This window comes from Phoxinus phoxinus (assembly GCF_949152265.1).
Source record: "Phoxinus phoxinus genome assembly, chromosome: 5".
NCBI classification, from domain to species: domain Eukaryota; kingdom Metazoa; phylum Chordata; class Actinopteri; order Cypriniformes; family Leuciscidae; genus Phoxinus; species Phoxinus phoxinus.
The window spans coordinates 11,829,016-11,843,532 of NC_136880.1; positions in this window are offsets into that span (position 1 = coordinate 11,829,016).

The window sequence follows — 14,517 nt, forward strand, 5'->3', positions numbered from 1 at the left end:
CTCTCTCAGAATATATATTTGCATTGTCCTTGCACTCTTCATTATCCTACCCAACCTCATAGGGGGCTCGTAGAATCGATCCCGAACTCAAACATGTTCTTGGAGATTGAGCGTTATAACTACCCCCTTTGCTAGCAGGAATACCAATACGTCTCTCCCCCCAAAATTACGAAAGCAGTGCACTTTTTGTTATTTGAGTGAAGAGAGAACAATGAATAAACCTTTTTGTGCATATCACTCACCTGTTTGGTAGACACACCATGCAGCCGTCAGTGCCAAAAGGCTGATTACATGGCAGCTGAAAGCTTGATACCACCCTGTCGTTCCATGTCCAGATAAAAGCATGGGAGACATCGGTACCTTCACCGGCATTCTTTCGCAGCGGCAATATCGTAGTCTATGAGGCTCATCCGAGACGTGATCTTTGCTGGTTGAAAACTTTACCCAATACCCCGCTGGGATGACTTGAAATATAGTCAGCCTGTGCAATTTTTGTCGGTCTCTTAGGAGACTTTGTGATTTGTTGGAAAAAATAGTTGTGCTTTTGCTTATTTTACGTGATGACAAAAGCATGATCTTGAAGAAGGCTCATGTAGCCAGTATTCGGACGTCCCCTAGAATGTGTTTTTGCATTTCTAATGGTCATATCCATGCACCAGAGGGCCTCTTGTATTAATCCTGACCTCAACAATGTTTTCAGAAGTGAACATGAGCTTTTTCTGCAGCTATAATTAAAATGAAGTTCTGCTGAAGCTCACCATGAGCGGTACCCCTGCCCTTGACCTTTTCACTAGGCTCTCTGTGAAACTAAACACCAAGATTGGGACTCGAACCCAAGCGCGCAGAGCACAATGGATTAGCAGTCCATCACCTTAACCACTGAGCCGCTCACCTGCCGGTGGTGTTTTTCCACAGCTATTTTTAGTATGATGAAGTTAGAGTTGGAAGCAAAGTGATTTGCAAATCGCACTTGACTCTCTTGAGCAGTAACGACATTGAACGACGAGGATGGGATTCGAACCCACGCGTGCAGAGCACAATGGATTAGCAGTCCATCGCCTTAACCACTCGGCCACCTCGTCACTCGCCTGCACGTCTGCCCGAAGCAGGGCTGAGGTGTGTTTCTGCAGCTATTTTTAGGGTGATGTCGTTAAAGTTGGCAGCAAGGTACTTTGAATGCCTCCGCAACGCGCACTTGGCTCTCTCGAAACACTAAAGACATCAAACGACGAGGATGGGATTCGAACCCACGCGTGCAGAGCACAATGGATTAGCAGTCCATCGCCTTAACCACTCGGCCACCTCGTCACTCGCCTGCACGTCTGCCCGAAGCAGGGCTGTGGTGTGTTTCTGCAGCTATTTTAAGGATGATGTCGTTAAAGTTGGCAGCAAGGTACTTTGAACACCTTCGCAACGCGCACTGGGCTCTCTCGATACACTAAAGACATAAAACGACGAGGATGGGATTCGAACCCACGCGTGCAGAGCACAATGGATTAGCAGTCCATCGCCTTAACCACTCGGCCACCTCGTCACACATCTCCAGGTGTCGGAAGCGGTATTTTGGTGCTTTTCAACCGCTCTCATTAACATGACGGCGATAAAGTTCACCATAATGTGTTGTAAAAGGTTGGGCTGATGAGAGAGGTAACCCTTCGGCTGGCATTGGGTTCTATGGGTTAGGAGACTCACAACCGTGTTGATAGAGGGAGATGTTTCTTTTGTGTGCTGCTTCTGCTTTGTTGGAAAAAAACCTAGAGAGAACGCATGGGTCAAGAAAAGGGCAGCATAGCTTGCATTTGACCTCTCTCAGAATATATATTTGCATTGTCCTTGCACTCTTCATTATCCTACCCAACCTCATAGGGGGCTCGTAGAATCGATCCCGAACTCAAACATGTTCTTGGAGATTGAGCGTTATAACTACCCCCTTTGCTAGCAGGAATACCAATACGTCTCTCCCCCCAAAATTACGAAAGCAGTGCACTTTTTGTTATTTGAGTGAAGAGAGAACAATGAATAAACCTTTTTGTGCATATCACTCACCTGTTTGGTAGACACACCATGCAGCCGTCAGTGCCAAAAGGCTGATTACATGGCAGCTGAAAGCTTGATACCACCCTGTCGTTCCATGTCCAGATAAAAGCATGGGAGACATCGGTACCTTCACCGGCATTCTTTCGCAGCGGCAATATCGTAGTCTATGAGGCTCATCCGAGACGTGATCTTTGCTGGTTGAAAACTTTACCCAATACCCCGCTGGGATGACTTGAAATATAGTCAGCCTGTGCAATTTTTGTCGGTCTCTTAGGAGACTTTGTGATTTGTTGGAAAAAATAGTTGTGCTTTTGCTTATTTTACGTGATGACAAAAGCATGATCTTGAAGAAGGCTCATGTAGCCAGTTTTCGGACGTCCCCTAGAATGTGTTTTTGCATTTCTAATGGTCATATCCATGCACCAGAGGGCCTCTTGTATTAATCCTGACCTCAACAATGTTTTCAGAAGTGAACATGAGCTTTTTCTGCAGCTATAATTAAAATGAAGTTCTGCTGAAGCTCACCATGAGCGGTACCCCTGCCCTTGACCTTTTCACTAGGCTCTCTGTGAAACTAAACACCAAGATTGGGACTCGAACCCAAGCGCGCAGAGCACAATGGATTAGCATTAGTGGTTAAGGTCCATCACCTTAACCACTGAGCCGCTCACCTGCCGGTGGTGTTTTTCCACAGCTATTTTTAGTATGATGAAGTTACAGTTGGCAGCAAAGTGATTTGCAAATCGCACTTGACTCTCTTGAGCAGTAACGACATTGAACGAAGAGGATGGGATTCGAACCCACGCGTGCAGAGCACAATGGATTAGCAGTCCATCGCCTTAACCACTCGGCCACCTCGTCAATCGCCTGCACGTCTGCCCGAAGAAGGGCTGTGGTGTGTTTCTGCAGCTATTTTTAGGGTGATGTCGTTAAAGTTGGCAGCAAGGTAGTTTGAACGCCTTCGCAACGCGCACTTGGCTCTCTCGAAACACTAAAGACATCAAACGACGAGGATGGGATTCGAACCCACGCGTGCAGAGCACAATGGATTAGCAGTCCATCGCCTTAACCACTCGGCCACCTCGTCAATCGCCTACACATCTGCTTGAAGCAGGGCTGTGGTGTGTTTCTGCAGCTATTTTAAGGATGATGTCGTTAAAGTTGGCAGCAAGGGACTTTGAACACCTTCGCAACGCGCACTGGGCTCTCTCGATACACTAAAGACATCAAACTACGAGGATGGGATTCGAACCCACGCGTGCAGAGCACAATGGATTAGCAGTCCATCGCCTTAACCACTCGGCCACCTCGTCACGTGTCGGAAGCGGTATTTTGGTGCTTTTCAACCGCTCTCATTAACATGACGGCGATAAAGTTCACCATAATGTGTTGTAAAAGGTTGGGCTGATGAGAGAGGTAACCCTTCGGCTGGCATTGGGTTCTATGGGTTAGGAGACTCACAACCGTGTTGATAGAGGGAGATGTTTCTTTTGTGTGCTGCTTCTGCTTTGTTGGAAAAAAACCTAGAGAGAACGCATGGGTCAAGAAAAGGGCAGCATAGCTTGCATTTGACCTCTCTCAGAATATATATTTGCATTGTCCTTGCACTCTTCATTATCCTACCCAACCTCATAGGGGGCTCGTAGAATCGATCCCGAACTCAAACATGTTCTTGGAGATTGAGCGTTATAACTACCCCCTTTGCTAGCAGGAATACCAATACGTCTCTCCCCCCAAAATTACGAAAGCAGTGCACTTTTTGTTATTTGAGTGAAGAGAGAACAATGAATAAACCTTTTTGTGCATATCACTCACCTGTTTGGTAGACACACCATGCAGCCGTCAGTGCCAAAAGGCTGATTACATGGCAGCTGAAAGCTTGATACCACCCTGTCGTTCCATGTCCAGATAAAAGCATGGGAGACATCGGTACCTTCACCGGCATTCTTTCGCAGCGGCAATATCGTAGTCTATGAGGCTCATCCGAGACGTGATCTTTGCTGGTTGAAAACTTTACCCAATACCCCGCTGGGATGACTTGAAATATAGTCAGCCTGTGCAATTTTTGTCGGTCTCTTAGGAGACTTTGTGATTCGTTGGAAAAAATCGTTGTGCTTTTGCTTATTTTACGTGATGACAAAAGCATGATCTTGAAGAAGGCTCATGTAGCCAGTATTCGGACGTCCCCTAGAATGTGTTTTTGCATTTCTAATGGTCATATCCATGCACCAGAGGGCCTCTTGTATTAATCCTGACCTCAACAATGTTTTCAGAAGTGAACATGAGCTTTTTCTGCAGCTATAATTAAAATGAAGTTCTGCTGAAGCTCACCATGAGCGGTACCCCTGCCCTTGACCTTTTCACTAGGCTCTCTGTGAAACTAAACACCAAGATTGGGACTCGAACCCAAGCGCGCAGAGCACAATGGATTAGCAGTCCATCAACTTAACCACTGAGCCGCTCACCTGCCGGTGGTGTTTTTCCACAGCTATTTTTAGTATGATGAAGTTACAGTTGGCAGCAAAGTGATTTGGAAATCGCACTTGACTCTCTTGAGCAGTAACGACATTGAACGACGAGGATGGGATTCGAACCCACGCGTGCAGAGCACAATGGATTAGCAGTCCATCACCTTAACCACTCGGCCACCTCGTCAATCGCCTGCACGTCTGCCCGAAGCAGGGCTGTGGTGTGTTTCTGCAGCTATTTTTAGGGTGATGTCGTTAAAGTTGGCAGCAAGGTAGTTTGAACGCCTTCGCAACGCGCACTTGGCTCTCTCGAAACACTAAAGACATCAAACGACGAGGATGGGATTCGAACCCACGCGTGCAGAGCACAATGGATTAGCAGTCCATCGCCTTAACCACTCGGCCACCTCGTCAATCGCCTACACATCTGCTTGAAGCAGGGCTGTGGTGTGTTTCTGCAGCTATTTTAAGGATGATTTCGTTAAAGTTGGCAGCAAGTGACTTTGAACACCTTCGCAACGCGCACTGGGCTCTCTCGATACACTAAAGACATCAAACGACGAGGATGGGATTCGAACCCACGCGTGCAGAGCACAATGGATTAACAGTCCATCGCCTTAACCACTCGGCCACCTCGTCACACATCGCCAGGTGTCGGAAGCGGTATTTTGGTGCTTTTCAACCGCTCTCATTAACATGACGGCGATAAAGTTCACCATAATGTGTTGTAAAAGGTTGGGCTGATGAGAGAGGTAACCCTTCGGCTGGCATTGGAATCTATGGGTTAGGAGACTCACAACCGTGTTGATAGAGGGAGATGTTTCTTTTGTGTGCTGCTTCTGCTTTGTTGGAAAAAAACCTAGAGAGAACGAATGGGTCAAGAAAATGGCAGCATAGCTTGCATTTGACCTCTCTCAGAATATATATTTGCATTGTCCTTGCACTCTTCATTATCCTACCCAACCTCATAGGGGGCTCGTAGAATCGATCCCGAACTCAAACATGTTCTTGGAGATTGAGCGTTATAACTACCCCCTTTGCTAGCAGGAATACCAATACGTCTCTCCCCCCAAAATTACGAAAGCAGTGCACTTTTTGTTATTTGAGTGAAGAGAGAACAATGAATAAACCTTTTTGTGCATATCACTCACCTGTTTGGTAGACACACCATGCAGCCGTCAGTGCCAAAAGGCTGATTACATGGCAGCTGAAAGCTTGATACCACCCTGTCGTTCCATGTCCAGATAAAAGCATTGGAGACATCGGTACCTTCACCGGCATTCTTTCGCAGCGGCAATATCGTAGTCTATGAGGCTCATCCGAGACGTGATCTTTGCTGGTTGAAAATTTTACCCAATACCCCGCTGGGATGACTTGAAATATAGTCAGCCTGTGCAATTTTTGTCGGTCTCTTAGGAGACTTTGTGATTTGTTGGAAAAAATAGTTGTGCTTTTGCTTATTTTACGTGATGACAAAAGCATGATCTTGAAGAAGGCTCATGTAGCCAGTATTCGGACGTCCCCTAGAATGTGTTTTTGCATTTCTAATGGTCATATCCATGCACCAGAGGGCCTCTTGTATTAATCCTGACCTCAACAATGTTTTCAGAAGTGAACATGAGCTTTTTCTGCAGCTATAATTAAAATGAAGTTCTGCTGAAGCTCACCATGAGCGGTACCCCTGCCCTTGACCTTTTCACTAGGCTCTCTGTGAAACTAAACACCAAGATTGGGACTCGAACCCAAGCGCGCAGAGCACAATGGATTAGCATTAGTGGTTAAGGTCCATCACCTTAAGAGGTCAAGAAACCTTAACCACTGAGCCGCTCACCTGCCGGTGGTGTTTTTCCACAGCTATTTTTAGTATGATGAAGTTACAGTTGGCAGCAAAGTGATTTGCAAATCGCACTTGACTCTCTTGAGCAGTAACGACATTGAACGAAGAGGATGGGATTCGAACCCACGCGTGCAGAGCACAATGGATTAGCAGTCCATCGCCTTAACCACTCGGCCACCTCGTCAATCGCCTGCACGTCTGCCCGAAGAAGGGCTGTGGTGTGTTTCTGCAGCTATTTTTAGGGTGATGTCGTTAAAGTTGGCAGCAAGGTAGTTTGAACGCCTTCGCAACGCGCACTTGGCTCTCTCGAAACACTAAAGACATCAAACGACGAGGATGGGATTCGAACCCACGCGTGCAGAGCACAATGGATTAGCAGTCCATCGCCTTAACCACTCGGCCACCTCGTCAATCGCATACACATCTGCTTGAAGCAGGGCTGTGGTGTGTTTCTGCAGCTATTTTAAGGATGATGTCGTTAAAGTTGGCAGCAAGGGACTTTGAACACCTTCGCAACGCGCACTGGGCTCTCTCGAAACACTAAAGACATCAAACGACGAGGATGGGATTCGAACCCACGCGTGCAGAGCACAATGGATTAGCAGTCCATCGCCTTAACCACTCGGCCACCTCGTCACGTGTCGGAAGCGGTATTTTGGTGCTTTTCAACCGCTCTCATTAACATGACGGCGATAAAGTTCACCATAATGTGTTGTAAAAGGTTGGGCTGATGAGAGAGGTAACCCTTCGGCTGGCATTGGGTTCTATGGGTTAGGAGACTCACAACTGTGTTGATAGAGGGAGATGTTTCTTTTGTGTGCTGCTTCTGCTTTGTTGGAAAAAAACCTAGAGAGAACGCATGGGTCAAGAAAATGGCAGCATAGCTTGCATTTGACCTCTCTCAGAATATATATTTGCATTGTCCTTGCACTCTTCATTATCCTACCCAACCTCATAGGGGGCTCGTAGAATCGATCCCGAACTCAAACATGTTCTTGGAGATTGAGCGTTATAACTACCCCCTTTGCTAGCAGGAATACCAATACGTCTCTCCCCCCAAAATTACGAAAGCAGTGCACTTTTTGTTATTTGAGTGAAGAGAGAACAATGAATAAACCTTTTTGTGCATATCACTCACCTGTTTGGTAGACACACCATGCAGCCGTCAGTGCCAAAAGGCTGATTACATGGCAGCTGAAAGCTTGATACCACCCTGTCGTTCCATGTCCAGATAAAAGCATGGGAGACATCGGTGCCTTCACCGGCATTCTTTCGCAGCGGCAATATCGTAGTCTATGAGACTCATCCGAGACGTGATCTTTGCTGGTTGAAAACTTTACACAATACCCCGCTGGGATGACTTGAAATATAGTCAGCCTGTGCAATTTTTGTCGGTCTCTTAGGAGACTTTGTGATTTGTTGGAAAAAATAGTTGTGCTTTTGCTTATTTTACGTGATGACAAAAGCATGATCTTGAAGAAGGCTCATGTAGCCAGTATTCGGACGTCCCCTAGAATGTGTTTTTGCATTTCTAATGGTCATATCCATGCACCAGAGGGCCTCTTGTATTAATCCTGACCTCAACAATGTTTTCAGAAGTGAACATGAGCTTTTTCTGCAGCTATAATTAAAATGAAGTTCTGCTGAAGCTCACCATGAGCGGTACCCCTGCCCTTGACCTTTTCACTAGGCTCTCTGTGAAACTAAACACCAAGATTGGGACTTGAACCCAAGCGCGCAGAGCACAATGGATTAGCAGTCCATCACCTTAACCACTGAGCCGCTCACCTGCCGGTGGTGTTTTTCCACAGCTATTTTTAGTATGATGAAGTTACAGTTGGCAGCAAAGTGATTTGCAAATCGCACTTGACTCTCTTTAGCAGTAACGACATTGAACGACGAGGATGGGATTCGAACCCACGCGTGCAGAGCACAATGGATTAGCAGTCCATCGCCTTAACCACTCGGCCACCTCGTCAATCGCCTGCGCTGCTGCTTAAAGCAGGGCTGTGGTGTGTTTCTACAGCTATTTTAAGGATGATGTCGTTAAAGTTGGCAGCAAGGTACTTTGAACGCCTTCGCAACGCGCACTTGGCTCTCTCGAAACACTAAAGACATCAAACGACGAGGATGGGATTCGAACCCACGCGTGCAGAGCACAATGGATTAGCAGTCCATCGCCTTAACCACTCGGCCACCTCGTCAATCGCCTACACATCGGCTTGAAGCAGGGCTGTGGTGTGTTTCTGCAGCTATTTTAAGGATGATGTCGTTAAAGTTGGCAGCAAGGTACTTTGAACACCTTCGCAACGCGCACTGGGCTCTCTCGATACACTAAAGACATCAAACGACGAGGATGGGATTCGAACCCACGCGTGCAGAGCACAATGGATTAGCAGTCCATCGCCTTAACCACTCGGCCACCTCGTCACACATCTCCAGGTGTCGGAAGCGGTATTTTGGTGCTTTTCAACCGCTCTCATTAACATGACGGCGATAAAGTTCACCATAATGTGTTGTAAAAGGTTGGGCTGATGAGAGAGGTAACCCTTCGGCTGGCATTGGGTTCTATGGGTTAGGAGACTCACAACTGTGTTGATAGAGGGAGATGTTTCTTTTGTGTGCTGCTTCTGCTTTGTTGGAAAAAAACCTAGAGAGAACGCATGGGTCAAGAAAATGGCAGCATAGCTTGCATTTGACCTCTCTCAGAATATATATTTGCATTGTCCTTGCACTCTTCATTATCCTACCCAACCTCATAGGGGGCTCGTAGAATCGATCCCGAACTCAAACATGTTCTTGGAGATTGAGCGTTATAACTACCCCCTTTGCTAGCAGGAATACCAATACGTCTCTCCCCCCAAAATTACGAAAGCAGTGCACTTTTTGTTATTTGAGTGAAGAGAGAACAATGAATAAACCTTTTTGTGCATATCACTCACCTGTTTGGTAGACACACCATGCAGCCGTCAGTGCCAAAAGGCTGATTACATGGCAGCTGAAAGCTTGATACCACCCTGTCGTTCCATGTCCAGATAAAAGCATGGGAGACATCGGTACCTTCACCGGCATTCTTTCGCAGCGGCAATATCGTAGTCTATGAGGCTCATCCGAGACGTGATCTTTGCTGGTTGAAAACTTTACCCAATACCCCGCTGGGATGACTTGAAATATAGTCAGCCTGTGCAATTTTTGTCGGTCTCTTAGGAGACTTTGTGATTTGTTGGAAAAAATCGTTGTGCTTTTGCTTATTTTACGTGATGACAAAAGCATGATCTTGAAGAAGGCTCATGTAGCCAGTATTCGGACGTCCCCTAGAATGTGTTTTTGCATTTCTAATGGTCATATCCATGCACCAGAGGGCCTCTTGTATTAATCCTGACCTCAACGATGTTTTCAGAAGTGAACATGAGCTTTTTCTGCAGCTATAATTAAAATGAAGTTCTGCTGAAGTTCACGCACGTCCTGATTCTGCCGAGTTAGACGTGTTCCTGGGACAACAAGGGAGGTGCTTAAGGTAAAATTGATCAACCAATCAGATTCATCAAATTGATCAACCAATCATATTCATCACGTGACATCATCCAGATTGAGCGCCACATTTTGAGTTTGGCAGCCTTGAACCTTCAACGTCTCTACTTTTATCGAGGTAAGTGCAATTTCTTTAACATTTATAATTTCAAATGTGTCCATATATGCTACTCAATACTCTCCTCAGTATAATGTGCTAATTTCAATTTCACGATTAATTAATTAATTAAATTAATCTAAGCTGCTCATATAAGGTGCAAATCGACCAAACCCCCGCGCCCCCTCATATGGTGTGGTGTTTCCCCCGGGCCGTGATCGTTTAGCCGGATACTTTCTCCCGTTGATTTATTACTTTTTCCCGTGCATTCGTTTAGCCGACCCTTATACTAATCCACTTTCGCGGATGGGACCAAAAACCAATAATGCGGGTTATTCAATCGCTGTAGCCTATTTAAATAATAATTATAATATAATATTTAAATATATATATATATATACAAGAAACACTGTAATTTACCAATGTAATAATAATGAAATATATTGTGTTGTTGACCCAGGGACATCATTCCTTAGAACTTATATAATATAAGACAAACAGTAATATAATACTGTAGGCTATTTAAATTATAATAATAATAATAATAATACAATATCTTATATAAGGAAAACTGGAATCTACCACTTTGTAATTATAATGAAATATATTGTGTTGACCCAGGGACATCATATTTTTATGTTGACCCAGGGACAGCATTCATTATAACTCATATAATATAAGACAAACAGTAATCTATCACTGTATTTAAATAATAATAATAATAATAATAATAATAATAATAATACAATATCTAAAATAAGACAAACTGTAATCTACTACTATATGTAATTATAATGAAATATATTGTGTTGACTCAGGGACATCATATTTTTATGTTGACCCAGGGACATCATTCCTTATAACTTATATAATATAAGACAAACAGTAATATAATACTGTATTTAAATAATAATAATAATAATAATACAATATCTTATATAAGGAAAACTGGAATCTACCACTTTGTAATAATAATGAAATATATTGTGTTGACCCAGGGACATCATATTTTTATGTTGACCCAGGGACAGCATTCATTATAACTCATATAATATAAGACAAACAGTAATCTATCACTGTATTTAAATAATAATAATAATAATAATACAATATTTAATATAAGACAAACTGTAATCTATCACTGTATTTAAATTATAATAATAATACAATATTTAATTTAAGACAAACTGGAATCTACTACTATATGTAATAATAATGAAATATATTGTGTTGACTCAGGGACATCATATTTTTATGTTGACCCAGGGACAGCATTCATTATAACTCATATAATATAAGACAAACAGTAATCTATCACTGTATTTAAATAATAATAATAATAATAATACAATATTTAATATAAGACAAACTGTAATCTATCACTGTATTTAAATTATAATAATAATAATAATACAATATTTGATATAAGACAAACTGGAATCCACTACTTTGTAATAATAATTAAATATATTGTGTTGTTGACCCAGGGACATCATTCCTTATAACTTATAAGACAAACAGTAATATAATACTGTATTTAAATAATAATAATAATACAATATCTTATATAAGGAAAACTGTAATCCACTACTTGACCCAGGGACAGCATTCATTATAACTTATATAATATAAGACAAACAGTAATCTATCACTGTATTTAAATAATAACAATAATAATAATAATACAATATTTAATATAAGACAAACTGGAATCCACTACTATGTAATAATAATGAAATATATTGTGTTGTTGACCCAGGGACATCATTCCTTATAACTTATATAATATAAGACAAACAGTAATCTATCACTGTATTTAAATTATAATAATAATACAATATTTAATTTAAGACAAACTGGAATCTACTACTATATGTAATAACAATTAAATATATTGTGTTGACTCAGGGACATCATATTTTTATGTTGACCCAGGGACAGCATTCATTATAACTTATATAATATAAGACAAACAGTAATCTATCACTGTATTTAAATAATAATAATAATAATAATAATACAATATTTAATTTAAGACAAACTGGAATCTACTACTATATGTAATAATAATGAAATATATTGTGTTGACCCAGGGACATCGTATTTTTATGTTGACCCAGGGACAGCATTCATTATAACTTATATAATATAAGACAAACAGTAATCTATCACTGTATTTAAATAATAATAATAATAATAAAACAATATTTAATTTAAGACAAACTGGAATCTACTACTATATGTAATAATAATGAAATATATTGTGTTGACCCAGGGACATCATATTTTTATGTTGACCCAGGGACAGCATTCATTATAACTTATATAATATAAGACAAACAGTAATCTATCACTGTATTTAAATTATAATAATAATAATAATAATACAATATTTAATATAAGACAAACTGGAATCCACTATGTAATAATAATGAAATATATTGTGTTGTTGACCCAGGGACATCATTCCTTATAACTTATATAATATAAGACAAACAGTAATATAATACTGTATTTAAATAATAATAATAATAATAATACAATATCTTATATAAGGAAAACTGGAATCTACCACTTTGTAATAATAATGAAATATATTGTGTTGACCCAGGGACATCATATTTTTATGTTGACCCAGGGACAGCATTCATTATAACTCATATAATATAAGACAAAAAGTAATATATCACTGTATTTAAATAATAATAATAATACAATATCTAAAATAAGACAAACTGTAATCTACTACTATATGTAATTATAATGAAATATATTGTGTTGACCCAGGGACATCATATTTTTATGTTGACCCAGGGACAGCATTCATTATAACTTATATAATATAAGACAAACAGTAATATATCACTGCATTTAAATAATAATAATAATAATAAAACAATATTTAATTTAAGACAAACTGGAATCTACTACTATATGTAATAATAATGAAATATATTGTGTTGACCCAGGGACATCGTATTTTTATGTTGACCCAGGGACATCATATTTTTATGTTGACCCAGGGACAGCATTCATTATAACTTATATAATATAAGACAAACAGTAATCTATCACTGTATTTAAATAATAATAATAATAATACAATATCTTATATAAGGAAAACTGGAATCTACCACTTTGTAATAATAATGAAATATATTGTGTTGACCCAGGGACATCATATTTTTATGTTGACCCAGGGACATCATTCCTTATAACTCATATAATATAAGACAAACAGTAATATAATACTGTATTTAAATAATAATAATAATACAATATCTTATATAAGGAAAACTGGAATCCACTACTATGTAATAATAATTAAATATATTGTGTTGTTGACCCAGGGACATCATTCCTTATAACTCATATAATATAAGACAAAAAGTAATATATCACTGTATTTAAATAATAATAATAATAATAATAATACAATATCTAAAATAAGACAAACTGTAATCCACTACTATGTAATAATAATTAAATATATTGTGTTGTTGACCCAGGGACAGCATTCCTTATAACTCATATAATATAAGACAAACAGTAATATATCACTGCATTTAAATAATAATAATAATAATAATAATAATAATAATAAGTTTAATTTATATTGCACTTTACACGTGAACAAACATGTCTCAAAGTGCTACAGTTGCACAGGTAAAAACACAGATCATAAAAACAGTAAAAAACAGCAAGAAACAAAATTATATTAAGAAAATGCAGTAAAAAATAAGTAGGTCTTTAGTTTGTTTTTAAAAACCTCTATAGGCTGTGGCGCCCTCAAATTGTTGGGGAGGGCATTCCACAGTCGAGGCGCAGCCGCCTGGAAGGCCCTATCTCCCATAGTGCAGAGTTTGGACTTGGGGACCTGGAGTTTGTGGTTGTCAGAGGAACGGAGATGTCGGGTTGGGTTGTGTCTATTTATGAGTTCTTTGAGGTATAATGGTGCGCTGCCATAGACACACTGATAGGCCAGGAGACAGATCTTATACTCAATCCTGAACCTAACAGGAAGCCAGTGAAGTTTATGGAGGATGGGTGTGATGTGCTCAAATTTGCGCACCCCCATCAGGACCCTGGCAGCGCAGTTTTGAATACTCTGCAGTCTCTGCAGGCTCCTGCCAGGGATCCCGATGAGGAGTGCATTACAGTAGTCGAGCCTGGAGGAGACAAAGGCATGAACCAGCTTCTCTGCATCAGAAAGAGAGAGGGAGGGGCGGAGTTTGGAGATGTTCCGGAGGTGAAAGAATGCAGTCTTACAGATAAGTTGGATGTGGGTGTTAAATGATAGGTGTGGGTCAAATCGAACTCCCAGGTTTGTTATAGAGGATGTGAGAGGAATTTCGTGGCCAGCAAATGAGTAAACGGTCAAGGGGGAGGATCGGAGTTGGTGTGGGGTCCCAATGAGGAGACCTTCAGTTTTGGAGCTGTTTAACTGAAGGAAGTTGTCAGTCATCCATGCCTTTGTCTCCTCCAAGCAGACAGATAAAGTGGAGAGTGATGATGCGGAAGATGTGGGGTCCAACCTGACATAGAGC